Genomic DNA, 15736 nt, shown 5'->3' on the forward strand with positions numbered 1-15736 from the left:
TTACCTAAATACCTTCAATTTTTTTTGAGGACTAAGATCCTATCATATTTAGACTATTATGTAGAGAAGGTATCTGTAATTTTTACACTGTAACACATGTTACATGTCATGGAGCATTATACTCTTGAATGACGAGACGCCTGCAGACGTTACCCTAACCTCCTGAGATGCTCTACTGCAAGCGTCAAGGCTAAGACATTGTTTATCTTGTGGTCGTTTCTGGAATCTCTGCCTGGAGCTCTGGACAGCAGTCTGATGCCTGTGACATCAGAGGAAAGCAGGGGCCTTCGGCACCGTGGTGGCGGAGGCCAGATCTCGATTCACCCTTGGAAGGCTGCGTCCACTACTTCACCAGTGACGCCTGCAGACCAGTCTAAGTAATCTCGTGTTGGAGTCAGCAGGGGCTCTGGAGAGAAGAACATTCTGGGTGGATGGTAACAGGCCACGGAGGGACAGGTGGCTGCCGCCTTAGAGCAGCAGCCCTGTGCCCCTGGCACGCGCGCCAAGGCCGGGGCACACACCCACCGCAGTCCTGCGTGGGGGAGGGCTGCAGGGCCCCTCTGGCACCAAAGGGCTCACGGTCAGGCCCCACAGCCCTCCTCCGCAGGGAGCCTCCCAGCAAGGCCGCCTGGGGGTCTTGCCTGCTTTTCCTGAAACTGCGGGGGACACTCCTTTTCTAGCAGAAGCAAATACTATCTCTGTGACAAAGAAGGAGCACTCCAGGGGTGGTGGAGAGTGACCGTGAGCAAGGGTGTCCAGCACAGAGTCCCACGTGGACTCACACTGCCATGTCCTGTCCTGTCACCCCCGACGCAGGCTGGGTGGTGGGAGAGGACAGGCGACCCACCAAAAAAGCCTGTTCATGGAGAGTATTCAAGGACCTCCCCTGCACTGCCCTGTCTAAACCCCAAGACAGACTCGGCGCTCCACCAAGACCTAAAGGATACCACCATCCAGAAAGTTCCTGTGCAGCTCGTGCCCAGCACCTGCAGCCAACAGCGGCCCTCATGTAACTGCTACCGTCTCCGAAGGCTCCACGTGGTTCAGAAAGGAGACTGGCCTCCAGCAGCGAGGGCTCTGTGCTGGGCAGGAGCCTGGCTCTGTCCTTCCCTCTAGAGACTTGGCAGGTTCTGAGCTCTGGTCCCTTGGTGGCCGGATGGGGTGCTGACGGCACCTCAGTCACAGGAGAGTAAGGGAGGCGACACATGGACAGGGGTTGCCGACAGACTCAGTGCAGACTGGACCACGAGAGGTGAGCCCCCCCTGAGACGCCCAGTGGGAACTCTGCTCGGCCCCCCATTTCTGTGAGGTCACCCCCGTCTACACGCAGGCACCTCCCCTGAGCTGGCACCTGGCCACCTCTGATACCCCTCACCAGTCTGCTTTCCTAAACCTGCCAGCTCATGGAGGGGAGCTGTGCTTTTTCAACAGACAGAGTTTCCAAGTGCCCCGGCTGGACACTGCGGGCCTGGACGTCTGGCTCAGGAGAGCCTCATGCTGGGATGATGACCAGGATGAGTGCGTTGGACACCGGGCCCTGCCTGCAGTGAGCCAAGGCACAAAGCCAGACCCTGACCAGAACATTCCGGCCATCACCCTGCCATCACCACTAACGCCACGAATGCCAGTTTCTGGATTCCAAGTTGTCAGTTGCTTGCATATCACAACCAAAAGAAAAAATAATTGTTTCCTGTGAATTATCCTCGAGTCAGACAATCTGGGTATGAATTCTGCCCAAAAGCAATACTTCCCCAGCGGTTAGCAAACCAGACTGCGTTTCCTTTTTGGTTTAATTTGACCTAATTAAGGACAGGGAGGAGAACTCTGCCGTAATGCTCTGAGAGCCTTTAACAAGTATTCCTTCATAGCTGGCCAAGTCATAACATAAAAGGGAACTGCTTATTTCAGCAAAACTTTGGCTCTCATGTTTGGATAATATTCCAAGGCTCCAAATGGAGCTCCACCAAGGTCCAAACATTCCTCTCCCTGCGGCCCAAACACCGAGCTGTCTCCTTACAAGCTCACACCTCTGCTCACAAGGTGACGTACATACCTGACAATCACTCAGGAGCTTCTATTTGGAAATTTCCCTCCTGGGGGCCACAGGACAGCCAGGGCCAAATGGGGGGAAACACCGTGTCTTTGCATCGTGCCCTTGACTGTGAAAGCATCTGAGTCCTTCCTGCGTCTCTGTCACAATCTTCCTGTTTCTTAAGAAATCTGCAAAGAGCCAGCCTGTCGTGAAGGGAGCAGCGAGTGGAACATGCGCCCCCTCCCCCAGCCTGGGAGGCCACGGGTCCACGGAAAGTGTCAGCCACACTGTGAGTCTGCTTGGACCCCAGAAACCTTTTCCTCTGGGGCCGCTCTTCCTCTGTGATTAGGCACGCATGAAAGGATCTAGGGAGGAACCCCACAGATTGGGGAACCCCACGCCTTTGGTGACTTCCACGGGGCAGGAACAGGGCCTGAGGAGAGAGGCTCCAAGGGCCCAGACATGGGGAAATGGACCCCTATGCAACCACTCAGATGGATGTCTGATGTCTGATCAGGGAAGGGTCATGAGACATATGCTGTGGAGAGGAGTCACCGTGCCTGGCTGTGGGCCCCCGCGGATGCTGACCACACTGTTCCCTGGTCACTTGCTGGCCCACTGGACTCAGCAGGCTTTCAAAGAACAAGAGCATGAGCTCTCTGAGTGGCAGGACCCCAGGTGGTTTCTTTCTGAGGGAGCTGGCTGGACTTTCTCTCAGAGAGGCCAGTAAGTGATGTCCAGCTTGGGTGCCCGGGACCGGAGGGGTCCCCAAAGGGACTGGCGGTGGGGAGTGTCACCACAGGACCCTGCTGACTCAGGTGCAGGCCCACTGTGGGCTGTGCCTGGATGGGCTCCGCCTGGATGGGCTCCAGGAGGCGGGCTCTCTGATTGGGAGCCACAGAGATGGACAGAACCTGGGGTCACAGCTCCTCAGGAGCTGAGCTGGGCACTGAGGCAGGAGTTCAGCAAGGAAAGTGCAGGGCCTGAATGCAGGGTGAGCCAGGGCTGGATGGCCAGTCTGCGGGCCGCAACCAGGTCCTGGGGGTAGGGCATCCATGGCTGGCTTCACTGACAGCTTCGTCACAGGGAACAGGTGGGCCAGAAACTAAGGTCCTGCAAGCTGGGAGGCACCGCCAAAAAAGTCTAGAAAGGAGAGTTTAAGGGACAGTTTCTTCTGATGAGATAACACCTCAGGAGCACTTGGGAAACACAGGTTCCGAAGCTCCCGTCGAGCTTCAGGAATCAACACCATTTGGAGTCAGAGCCTAGGAATCTGTGTTTGTGCCAAGCAACACCGCTCTCGCCATGTCCCAACTAAGCTTTACGCCCACTGAAGCCTGTTCAAACACAAGGAACTTAAAGGTAGGAAGCTTGCTCAGTTACAAGCATGGCCGTGCGACCCTGGGGGTCACTGGCCTCAGGAGCCTCAGCTCTTCATCTGTAAAGTGGGAACAACGCACTTCTTCACAGGACAGTGCTTGAGCTGATGGAGAGCAGAGTGCAATCTGTCAGTGTGAAGGTTTGCGATTATCGTGTTTCTGAGCCCAGGTGAAATCTTGCAGGCTTCCAGCCCTGTAGCTGAGACAGCTCTGGGTTCCAGTCACTGTCTTTGAACTGGTGTCCCTAAGGGGGACTGTCCTTGGCCGTGGGTCTCCTGGAAGGCCCTCCAAAGGGCTGGCATTTCAGGCAGCACTTTCTCCTCTGTCTGGTGCTCGGTTTGAAGGCCCTGTGCCGTGGGATGGGCCCATGCTTTTCAAATCCTGGAGTCATGAGGGAGAAGGGCTTTGAGGGGCAGTAGTCTCAGGGTCGGCTCCCACAGGGGTGAATCCCAGGGACATCGGATTGGGACAGTACATTGGGACAGTAGCTGGCATGAAGCTCTAAGAACTGGAAGAGCAGGATCAGAGGCCCAGGGCAGCTGACGAATGCAAGACGTGGTGAGGAGCAAAGGAAGGAGCAGCTCCACAGGGAGGCTCCAGACGACCACTGGAGGAGATGATCGTCATCCCATACGAGCCGAGCCACGTCCAGCAAGCGGTTGACGGCTCACGATGATACAGTGAGGCCCAGCTGCCATCACAGCCCGGCAGAGTCGACAATACCCCTGAGGCCCAGGGGGAAGGCAGTGTCAGGCTGGGTCGTTGCCACACCCCGTGCAATGCCTCTCACGGCTCGAGAGGCCTGGGGCGCTGGACACAGCTCAACAGACAGAAAGAAAGACGATGGAGCTGCTGGCCAACAGAACTTGGAGATAAAGCAAAGTGATCTGGTGTCATTTAACCCAGAGGAGGAGCCAAGGTGAGATGCAGAATCGAGCGACCGTGGCTCTTCACGCCCCGAGGAGGAGGCCAGTTCAGCGGGACCGAAAGTGTTAGGAAAAGAAAACAGGGTTTGTGATGAGCGTCCCAAGTATGGTCAAGCTTGCAAGGCAAAGGAAAGACCCCTTTCCCAACCTGGGCAGGCAGAGATGATAAAACATCAACTCAAGCCACAGTGAAAACTGGAAGGAAGATGGTGCCAAGCGGCTTCGGAATCAGCCCTGGCCTAGAGCTCAGCTTGGGGACAAGCAGTTAACCTCTCTGGGCCCCCATTTCCGCATCTGTAAAGTAAGGTCATGGTCTACAGGGCCTCCCAGGTCCTCCCTCCTCAGCCTGAAAAGTCACCTTCTGTGGGCCCAGGGGGAACATGGCATCTGTGTTTAATAGCATGCTAAACATTTTCCTTCCAAGGAAACAAAAACAGGACACGTGCAGTGGGGGTGGGGGCCTGACCTGGGCTTGGAGACCAGCTGCACAGTCCTGCAGGGGGTCCTCTGGTTCTGGGAGGGGAGGAGGGGAGAGGAGACCCAAGTGGAAGGGAGCGCGGGGAGGCCAGCTGGGACTCGGAGGGTGCAGGAGGCTGTGGTCGGGCAGCAGCGGAGAGGAGGAGCCTGTCCAGGTGACAGGCCATTGCAGGAACACGAGGGTGGGGCTGTGCCCAGCAGGGAATGCCCCGGGTCTTCGCAGGGGACTGGGTGGGCTGCCCGGGTTTCCATTTTCCCTCTGCTGTTTATTAGCCCGTGTTCTTAGGCAAAATGCTTATCCTCATTAGAACATCATTTCCACGTAATAAAATGGGGGTAACAGATCCACTTCATGGTATTTTTGTGAGGATTAAACATGATTATGTGCCTGACACGTAGCAAGGATGGAAAAACTACCATCATTCTGAGGTGGGCCTGCGAATGGAATTAAGGCAGAGAAAAAAGAAACCTCCGTGACTCACAGCTCAAAGACAAGACCTGACGCGGGGCTGCTTCCGCAGACGTGGACGGTTCTCCCTGCTCCTCCCTCAGATCCCAGGAGCACTGAACTTCCCGGGAGGGGGTGCCATTACTTCCCCACTTCAGGGCGGGGACGCTGAGGAGCAGGGCAGCTGAGCCTCAAGGCGCTCAGCTGGAACTGAGCTGTTGAGATGTCGCCATCACTCAGGCTCCTGGCTCCAAAGTTGCTCCTGTTCTCCCAACATCTATCCCCGGGAGAGAGACCAGGAGAAAGTGGGAGGCGGACACGTCTTCTAAAGTGACAACCTAGTCAGCTGAGTAATTTGGGAACAGGATACTGAACTGGTCATTCCTCCAATGACCCTGAGCCTTGGAAGCCCGCCAGAACCCACCTGGCACTGGGAAGGCGGATGGGCTGGGGCTCCTCTGGGCGGGCCCAGCAGGCACTGTCGCAGAGACGAGCCTGTCCTCCCCGCCCCACGCAGAGGGCCGGCGTGAGCGGCCAGCTCTCACACTCCCAGACGAACAGCACGCCGTGCGGTCTCTGAGCAGACCCCTGGACCCAGGCCCAAGGTCATGGCTCTCCCCAGCCCCGAGGGAACTGGAGGGTCTTTCCTGAGCCACTCTGCTCTTTCTCCCTCTTGGCACAACGACCCCTGCTGAGCTCTCCCCACTGGACGCCCCCCAGGCCCAGAGCCTGTCCAGGACTCGCCTCTCCTGTTCCACCTCCTCCCCCGGGACGGCACTCTGTCCGCTGAGGCCAGACACATAGCCCTGGGCCTCCACACTGGGCCCCCATCCCTCATCTCCCTTCTCTCCAGAATGCACTCACACTCTCCGGCTCTGGGATTGTTAAAAATAATAATAATAATAAAGCGAGGTGGGGGGCATATTTTCTTTTCAAAATAGATAAGAGTCCTGCTGGCAGCACGCAACATGACTAAATGACTTCTTAGAGTCCCTTCCAGCCAGTGATTCACCAGACCTAGAATTTAAACTGGAAAGGACTGTTATACTCTAGGCCAAATGTCTCATTTTTGCAAATAAGGAGAGTACAGTCCATGGAGGTTAAGAGTCATGGGGTCCACTTGCTGCTGTGGAGGAGCACAAGGTCTGAAGGTAGATGCTCCGTGTCTGACCAGACTGGACCGGCCACACGCTATGTGCCCTGGAGTGGGGAAAACGCAAGGACGCTCTGCTCCTCCTGCCTCTGCGCCTCGTCCTGGCCGTCAGATGACAGCATACCCGTGAAGGACACGACGCGACGTCAGGAACTACTCCATCAACATGAAGCGGTTTGCTCAAGGTGGCCCTGGGTGAACGCTGTCGTTTGAGTCTCATCACACACTGCTGCCTTCTTGACGTTTTGCCAGGGCTCTGGTTGTTTTTTCCCATAAACCATACTAATTTGACCTCCACAAGCGTTCCTTTAAGCCCCTCGAGGCACAGACTCAAACAGACCGACTTGGAGGAAACTCAGCCTTCCACCGACTCGGGGTCATGGCCCTCTGACCTAGATCCAGAACTGCCCAGGGACAGGGCGCACTTTCCCCGGAGCCCTCCCGCCTCTGCAGGCCAGGCTGGGTGCCAGGGGCACTGCTTGGGGTCTGTAGAGGACTGTTGGGCCACAGCCTCTACCTTGAACACTGGAAGAGGTCAGGGGTGAGTCACCAAGCTAGGTAACAGATACTGGCTCCTCCAAGCTCACACTGGACAGAGCTGGGAACTAGCTCAGCCACAAGAGCTGGCTCACTTGCCGGTCTGTGGTCGGGCACAGAGGAGAGGCAGGAGACGGCAGCCGGGCCCCGGGGATGACGCATGGACCTCCGAGGGCTGTACGCCCTCACCCCACTGCTGCTGGAGCCTGGAAAGGGCATCCATGCCCCTCGGATGATCACAAGGTGAGGTGTCCTCGGCAGGTAGGCCAGCTCCAGCCCTGCACTCTCCCCAGGGAACGTGCGTCCTGCTGCTGCGACCGCCTGGCCCACGGGGCCACAGGGCTGACAGCCCCCTACACTTGACACAGGGTGCCTCCCCCCTCAGCAGAGAGAGCCAAGCCTCTTCTCTGACAATGGTCTCCGGCCCGTGAAGAGACCAGCAGAGAAATCCTATGTCCCCTGCTTTCTGAAGCATGAAAACTGTGTCACGCTTCAGGAATAATGCTGAGGTCAGGCCTACAACAAACAGACAATATAACTCTTTTGCTCTAAGCAATAAAAGAGCAAAAAATGGGGAAAATCCCGTGAGCCAGTTCAGCCAACAATTTCCATGTTGAAAAAAAAAGTTAAAAGTCCAAGCTGGAGCCATGTGGATACATTTTCTTTACCCTATACTTCAGGCGCCCATAACCTTCCTTTTAAATCATCTCCAAGCAGCCCCAAGTCACGCCAGCCGCAAATCACGAGGTGGCTTTGGTCTCGCGGCAGTGGAATGTTCTGCAGCGGACTGCCGCTTCCCGGGAGCCCGGGGCGGGGGGCGGGGGGAGCCCCCAAACCCGCGAGGCTGAGAGCACGCATGACATCAGAGCTCAGCCATCCAGGAAGGGGCTGCGCAGGCCGCAAACCACAGCGGGCAGATAAAGCAGGGAACAGCCTTGCTTAGGAAAACATTCGCGAATACCACAGGCAGCTGGCAGAGGCAAGTTTAATTACATTCACAGAAAGCCACTGTTTCCTCCGCCCCGCAGCCCTGGTGCCGACCAGCGAGTGGGGAGTGCCCGGCAGCCCAGCCGGCATGGAGGGCCAGAGGAGCTGAGCGGATCACCACTTCCCCCCATCTGCGCTCCGTGTCCCGCCTTCATTGGCCCCAGCTGTGGAGCCGCTCAGTGGGCTCTGAAAGGGTTTTCAAGCGAACTAGACCTCAGGAGTAATCTATCCTTCAATTTATAGCTGGAGATCAAGAGCATCCATTATTCAATTCATGATTAATTGCCAAGGCACCAAGTGCACCCTGGGCATAAATGAAGCCGCAGCGAGTGCCATCTGCCTTCACATCAGGGGACCAGGGCTGTATTTCGCAAGCGCCACTGCAGCTTACACTCATTTATTTATTTATTGTTTTTAAAGGAAGGGTTCAAAGAGTTAACTATATAGTGTTTGAAGGGCTGGTAAATGTATTGGATGTGCCTCTGGGCACCTCAGAGGAATAACGTTCAACAGGTATTGGTAACGCATGATTAAAGCTCAAGGGGAAAAAATGGTCCTGATAAAAATGCTATCTTAGAGTATTTAAGCAGCATCTTACAGTAACTGCTAAAGTGGGAGTCTCAGGAGAGACTGCAGAATCTTTTATGAGACAAGAAGGATATGCCTGAAGAGTTCCCTTCTTTTCTAATTTTAGCCCCAGAGAGCATGTCTGCTGCTAATTCCAGTCTGATTCCAACTAAGTGGAGGATTATCAATAGCAAGAAGGGAAAACAGGCCCAGGGAAACCACACTACAAACACATAAACAAGCAACAGATGGAAACACTGCTGATCAAAGCAGGCCTCATTCTTAAAGGAACAGTGGAAAACTACATTGTCATTAGTGGCCCTGATGGCCAGCGCCTAGTCTTTTCAGAAACAGGCTATCTTATAGCCTGGTACTGCATTGGCAGTGTTCTGCACCAGAACCCACTGTCCATTTCAGGAGGAGGTGAGGGGAGGGCCCCAGCGCGTGTTCATAATATCTTCATGGAACCTCTAAAACAATGGCCGGAGAAAAACGCAAGGCTCCCGAGTTGATGAAAATAACCCGTTTGCCTTTGTTAGGAGCCAGGACCTGCCTTTAGAAATTGCTGGGGTCATGAGATCTCTTGTAGGTTTACTGGGAGCAGGAACAAACAAGCACCCACTGAGCTCCACCTGAAGAGTGAGAAGGGCCATAAAAGTCTTTTCATCATGTGGAAAGAGACTCAGGGTAACCTACCAGCGTGTTTCACAGCATTCCAGTACCCTGAGACTCTCTCCTTCCCCTCCTCAGGCAGTCCTCCCCACCCCCAGCCTATCACTGTCACCACGGTCACCCTCGACCACCCACAGACCACCTGCCCGGCAGGAGGGCAGTGACTTCAACATCCCTGTGAGCCCAGGTGTCAGGGTCTTCACGCTCATGGCCCAGGAAGTTTGGGGGAAACCTCTTCATAAAATCATGCTGGCTAGCTCTGGATTAGCTAGTTTCAAGGACTCACCAACACCTAGTACTTATGAGACAGTGACAGCAAAGCTTTCCATAAAAACCATCAGATTTTGGCTAGTCTTTCTAGGGCAGGCGAGTCATCAGGAATGCATTCTTCCCATTGTGCTCGGCCTGCCGCTTGTTCCCTGACAGCGCAGCCAACTGCACACTAACCAAGGCACAGACCCCATCCCAGGGCCTTCCAAGGGAACAGGAGGACTCCGCCAGACAAAGGGTTGCAACCAGGTGACACCCAAGAAAACAAGCAGACAGACAATCTGGAGGCAACTGCAGGGCGTCCAGTGAGAGAGCTCCCGGATTCCTCGTGGAGAGAAGCATCCCGAACCCTCAGCCCTCGAAGCGTTTCCAGCTGAAGTTCATTCAGCCCCGGATCCGCAGCCAGGCTGTCAGGGAGCGCTCTCCTGGGAGAGGTTCCGTCTCCTTGGACCAGCGATGGAGACTGCAGGGACATCGGGCTACCCCAAACCGGTGCAAGCCGCTCCAGGAGCACAAACGCTTGAAAGAGCTTTGGTCAAAGTGTCACTTTTTAAAGGAAAAGGCCGGGGGCGGGGAGGAACCTCAGCCTTTTGCCTCTCCCCGCCCCCACCCCTGCTCTAACCGCGGAGAAGTCTAGGGCGCAGGACCCCTCCCCGACCCCAGCGCCGACGGACAAGGAAGGACAGGCAAGAGCGCGCGCTGCTCTGCCCCGCCGACCTGCCGGAAGGCGGCCTGGACCCCGCGCGCCCCCCGGCCCCGCGCGCCCCCGCGCCCCGCCTGCACTAACCGGCCGCGCAGCAGACACCTCCTGCCCCGAAACAGCTCGTCTCGGGCCTCTCAGGACTCAGTCCCGCCCGGCTCGCAGCGCCGGCCTCTGAATTCGGTCTCGTTGGCGGAGCGCCGGGCACGGAGAGCGTGCAACCGGCGGCCAGGAGCCGGCGCGAGGGCGGCGGGAAGACTTCTCGGTTCAGTCGGCCCGCGGTGGAGGGGGCCCTGAGCGTCGGGGCCGGGTTGGGGAGCGGAGGGGTGTGTCCTCCGGCGGCTGGGGAGGGGGAGGGGTGTGTCTTGGGGGAGGGGGAGGGCGTACCCTGGGGCTGGGGAGGGGTGTGTCCTGGTACTGGGGAGAGGGGAGGGGGTGTGTCCCGGGTTTGCAGGGGAGGAGGTGTGTCATTGGGGGTGCTGGGAAGGGGGGAGGGGTGTGTCCTGGGGGGTTGCTGGGAGGAGGAGGGCTGTGCTTGGTGGGGGGAAGGAGGTGTGTCCTGGGAGATGATGGGGAAGGGAGGGGGATATGTGTCTTGGAGCTGGAGAGGGTGCCGTCCAAGGAGGGGTGTCCCAGGGAGCACAGAAATAACGCGGAGCGAGCGCTGGGGGTGGGGGGTGGGGAGCAGGGGCTGGGAGAACTCGGAGGACGGCAGGCGAGTCTCGGGGGCTCTGCGCCCTCTGCACATCTGGCGAGGCCTGCTCCTCCTCCAGGGTAGCGATCAGCCCGCAGCAGGTAATAAGCAAGCTGCCCCGGGGTTTCAGAGGCGTTTCCCACAGACCTCTGTTCCTTTAGTCAAGGTAAATGTCTCTCAGGACCCCTTGGGGGGCGGTGAACCTAGGTAGTAACTGGTAGTGAATCCCTATCATTCATAGAAGAACTCACCTTCTGCCTGACCTTCCTTCTAGACCCTTCTATGCCCAGTACCCTCGGTTACACCCTCCATCTTCATTGTTCTTGTGAATTAAACTGCTTCTCTGATGTTGCCTTGCTGCAAAGCTATAAATTAATTACTACATCACCCCCCAAGCCCCTAGGAAGAAGAATGCCAAGAATAAATCCGAGCTTTGTTCTGTTTTATGTTGAACAAGTCTGTCATTAATCAAGCCTTCCCACCCCATCCAGGGAACAGACCCAAGACTGCCAGACAAGTGTGTGTCCGGTGATCCTACTGTCTGTCTTGGCAGTCTTACGCCACGGCGACTCAGCTCCCACCCAGACGGCCTGCTGGGGAGATGACAGCACAGACGGGACCAACCGTTTCTTAAAGACCTAAGACTCACCAACTCTAGCCTGCTGGCAGACACAGCCTCATGTTTAAACATTTGCAAAAATTGTCTCCTGCCTTGCAGTCACAGAACTGCTTGTGATTGGTCAATCTGAGAGAAAGCCAGGGCTGTCTTTGGAAATTTAAGGAAGAAAGTCATAAGACCCATGAAGCTATTAATTTTAATGTATTGTATAACATGTCAAAGGCATGACAGACTTGAAGTCAGTTAGAAACCAGGTCAGAAAGTGTGTTGCAGAAATAGAATCATCTTGAAAGTTCTAACACAGAGATAGTGCAAAAAACATTTTTTGAAATGAAAGTAAAATGTTAAGAGTCTAGTGCCTCCTTATTACACTAAGGAAGTGGCGGTCATGAAACAGCACACTTTTCCTCCCTTATTAAACGCCCCCCTTTCTTTGGGAACCAATGTAAGGTTAATAGAAGTGAAGATTCTTTTCAGATATGAAGCATCTGGCAGGTTCTGTCCCTTTTTGTGTGTGATGAGGTCCTCTTATGTTTTCTCTACACTTGCTTCTCCTGTCTCTGAATAACCTAGGGAAAGACTTGTGTCCCTCACTTGCATCAAGTGAAGCCATGGCCTTGCTGGGGAAGGGGGCTATCTCTAGTAGACATGGCAGGTCCCAACTGCCATTCTCAGCCCAGGAAGGGCTGTTAGGATGGCCTTTCCTCTGTGAATTAAGAGGGACATTTCACTGATCATGTTGCCCTGGCAAACAGGAGGATCAGTGTGTCAGCGGGGACCAAGGCCACAGGGGTCCTGGCAGGCACTCTGCTGACACTGCGCACTGTTCAGGAGCCGGAAATGCAGAGAGACCGCCACCACGTAGAAGTCTCAGTGGAAGATGGCAGCCCTCTGGGCGTCCTGCGTTCAAGTGTGGGTGAAATGGCGGGCCCACACCAGGAGGCCCCTGGAGAGTGTGGCTCTAGCTGCAAAGGGCCCTGGCGCCTCTGCCTCCTTTGATGTGTCCAGAGGAGCCATCAGCGCTAAACCTTCTGTAGAGCTTCTTGGGTCAGGAGAGGAACAAGGGAGCTGGGAGTGTTCTCAGAGTGTGGTCTGCAGCAGACCTGTCTCCAGGATGGGTGGGGAGCTTGCTGAAAATGCAAATTCCTCAGGCCCTACTCAGAACAGCTGAATCAAAGGATCAGCCTGCCTGGGGGTTCTGATGTCAGTCTGTGTGTGTGTGCGCGCGCACGCATAATTGAATATTTTGAATAAGAAATATTTGTGTAATTCAAATAAAGGTCCAGACACCATGGTCTTCCTACCAGAGGCCCTTCTGTCCAGTCCACACCCTTCCCTGGAGGTAACCACTGATACTCATTTTTTTTCCTTCAGACTTCCAAGTTTCATTATGCATATACCTGCAAATATAAATTCCTAATCTTTTTCTTTATTTCTTAAAAATATATGCAGAATAATTACTGTCTTTTAACTTGCTCTTTCACTTACATATGCATTTGGATCTTTTCTGTATCACATGCTCAATCAATCATTCATTTGGAAATATACATTTGTTAGGCACCTACTACATGCCACACCAAAGAATTGATGCTTTCAAATTGTGGTGCTGGAGAAGACTCTTGAGAGTCCCTTGGACAGCAAGAGATCAAACCAGTCAACCCTAAAGGAAATAAACCCTGAATATTCATTGGAAGGACTGTTGCTAAAGCTCCAGTAGTCTGGCCACCTGATGCAAAGAGCTGACTCATTTGAAAAGGCCCTGATGCTGGGAAAGATTGAGGGAAGGAGGAGAAGAGGGCAACAGAGGATGAGATGGTTGGATGGCATCGCTGACTCAATGGACATGGGTTTGAGCAAGCTCCAGGAGATAGTGAAGGACAGGGAAGCATGTTATGTGCAGTCCATGGGGTCACAAAGAGTCAGACACGACTTAGTAACTAAACAACAACTACATGCCAATTGAGGCTTCCCTGGTAGCTCAGCTGGTGAAGAATCCATCTGCAATGCAGGAGACCTGCGTTCGATCCCTGGGTTGGGAAGATCCCCTGGAGAAGGGAAAATCTACCCATTCCAGTATTCTGGCCTGGAGAATTCCATAGACTATATAGTCCATGGGGTTGCAGAGCGTCGGACATAACTGAGCGACTTTTACTTTTCACGTGCCAACTAGGGCTTCCCAGTTAGCTCAGTAGTAAAGAATTTGCCTGGCAATGCAGGAGACTCAGGTTTGACCCCTGGGTCAGGAAGATCCCCTGGAGAATGAAATGGCTACCCACTCCAGTATTCTTGCCTGGAGAATTATATGGACAGAGGAGCCTGGCGGGCTACAGTCAATAGGGTCACAAAGAGTTGGGCATAACTTGGTGACTAAACAACAATACATAGGCCCAAGTACTGTTGTATATCATAGGGATATGAAAGTCAACAAAACTGATGACAATTCTTGCCCCATAGCATCTATATCTTGGGGGAGGCACATAAGGCAGACAGTAAACATGTAAGTTCTATGTTGTGTTAGAATATAATAAAAGTAATTGAAAACAGAACAAGATAATGGAGATTGGAAATGTCAGGTGGGGACTTAGATTTTAGATGGAGTGGTCAGAGGTGGCCTTGTGGAGAAAGTGACATTTAAGCAGAGAAAACGGTGGTGAGGGGTGAGCCCTGAGATTCTCTGGGGAGGCTGAGGGAACAGCTTGTACAGAGGCCTTGAGGTGGGGGGCTGATCCGCATGTTCGAGGTACGGGGAAAAGGCCATGCAGCTGGAGAAAAGCAAGGTGGAATGTCAAAGGAGGGGAGGGAAGTCAGGGGGCCACAGTCAGCCGTCACAGGGTCTCAGGCAGAGGAGAGGCGCGGCGCGGAGCGCTCTCACTGTCACATCTCAGGGCATTGTCCTGGACAGACGCCACACAGCTGCAGCAGGGCCCGAATGAGCGACACTGAGCTGCTTCCAGGACGCGGCTATTAAACCATGTTGCAAGCTTCCACATGTGACAGTTTACCCTCTCCAGCATGTGTCTAAGGGACTCATCCCGGCAAGTGCAATTACTGGGCTGTACACTCCTAATTCTGGTGGGCACGGCCCTGTTGCCCCTCAAAGGGCTTGGCCAGCCCACCCTCCCACCAGCAATGCTGACCACTGCCTGTTCACCATGGCCTTGCCTACAGAGCGCCTTGGCAAACGTCAGAGTGTCCACCAGTCAGATGGGTGAAGAGTGACGGCTCAGGCAGACTCACAGGGACTTCCCTGGGCATCCAGTGGCTAGGACTCAGCCCCCAATGCAGGGGGCCCAGGTTCAGTCCCTGATCAGGGGACTAGGTCGCACAGGCCGCAACTAAGAGTTCTCATGCTAAACAGTCCACTCGCCTCAACAAAGACCCTGTGTGCCACAACTAAGACTTAGCACAGCCAATAGATAAATACAGGAAAAAAAAGAAAAAAGGCATACTCACAGATCTTGATTTCAAACTCTACAGTGACCAAAGGGGAAGTGTGTGGGGAAATAACAAATTGGGAGATTGCGGCTGACGTATACACACTCCTATATGTAAAAAAGGTAACTAATGAGAGCCTGCTGGATAGCACAGGAAACTGCAATATTCTGCAATGACTTACATGGGGAAAGAATCTAAAAAAGAGGGGATATATGTATATGTATAACTGATTCACTTTGCTCTGTAGCATAAAGTAACGCAACATTGTACATCAATGATAATAAATATTAAACATAATAAAAAATCAAACATTAAAAAAAAGATGATTCTGATGGCCTTTCTGTGATATTCAAGTAGCTAGTTGGCTACCTGAGTATCATCTTTGGAGAAATGTTTCAAGTCTTTTTCGCATTTTAAATCATGTTATCATCATTGCTGTTGAACATGAGAATTCTCTATGTATCCTGGATATTGGCCCTATAGCAGACACATGGTTTGCAAACACTTGCTCCTATCTTATAACCTGGCTTTTCACTGTGGGCTGTGTCCTTTGATACACAGAAGATTTGCAGTTTAATGTGTGATTAAACTTGTGTGATTTTACTTCTGTTGGCTGTGCTTTGTTCCACACTTTGTGATAGTCACCATCTACCTACCATCTTCTACCTACCTACCTACCTATCTACCTACCTGTCTCTCCCATCAGAAGCTTCCATAAGCCTCTTATCCCTATCCATCAGAAGGTAAACAGACTGAAAACCATAATCATAGAAAACTAACCAATCTGATCACATGGACCACAGCCTTGTCTAACTCAATGAAACTGTGAGCCATGCCAGG

The 15736-nt window shown here is 53.7% G+C and overlaps 1 protein-coding gene across 6 annotated transcripts in view; it reads right to left on the minus strand.

The window, feature by feature from the left end:
- The window catches only part of PALLD (palladin, cytoskeletal associated protein), a 374395-nt gene that overhangs the window by 235568 nt on the left and 123091 nt on the right, over window positions 1-15736 (minus strand). The window contains exon 1 of one of the 6 annotated variants that reach the window (XM_060409580.1): window positions 10236-10450. The exons of the other annotated variants lie outside the window; for them this stretch is intronic. The gene's annotated coding sequence lies outside the window, so the exon portion shown is untranslated. Of the gene's footprint in view, window positions 1-10235; window positions 10451-15736 lie in introns of those variants that run through there. 6 annotated transcript variants of the gene reach the window in all.

This window comes from Ovis aries, chromosome 2 (assembly GCF_016772045.2).
Source record: "Ovis aries strain OAR_USU_Benz2616 breed Rambouillet chromosome 2, ARS-UI_Ramb_v3.0, whole genome shotgun sequence".
NCBI lineage: Eukaryota > Metazoa > Chordata > Mammalia > Artiodactyla > Bovidae > Ovis > Ovis aries.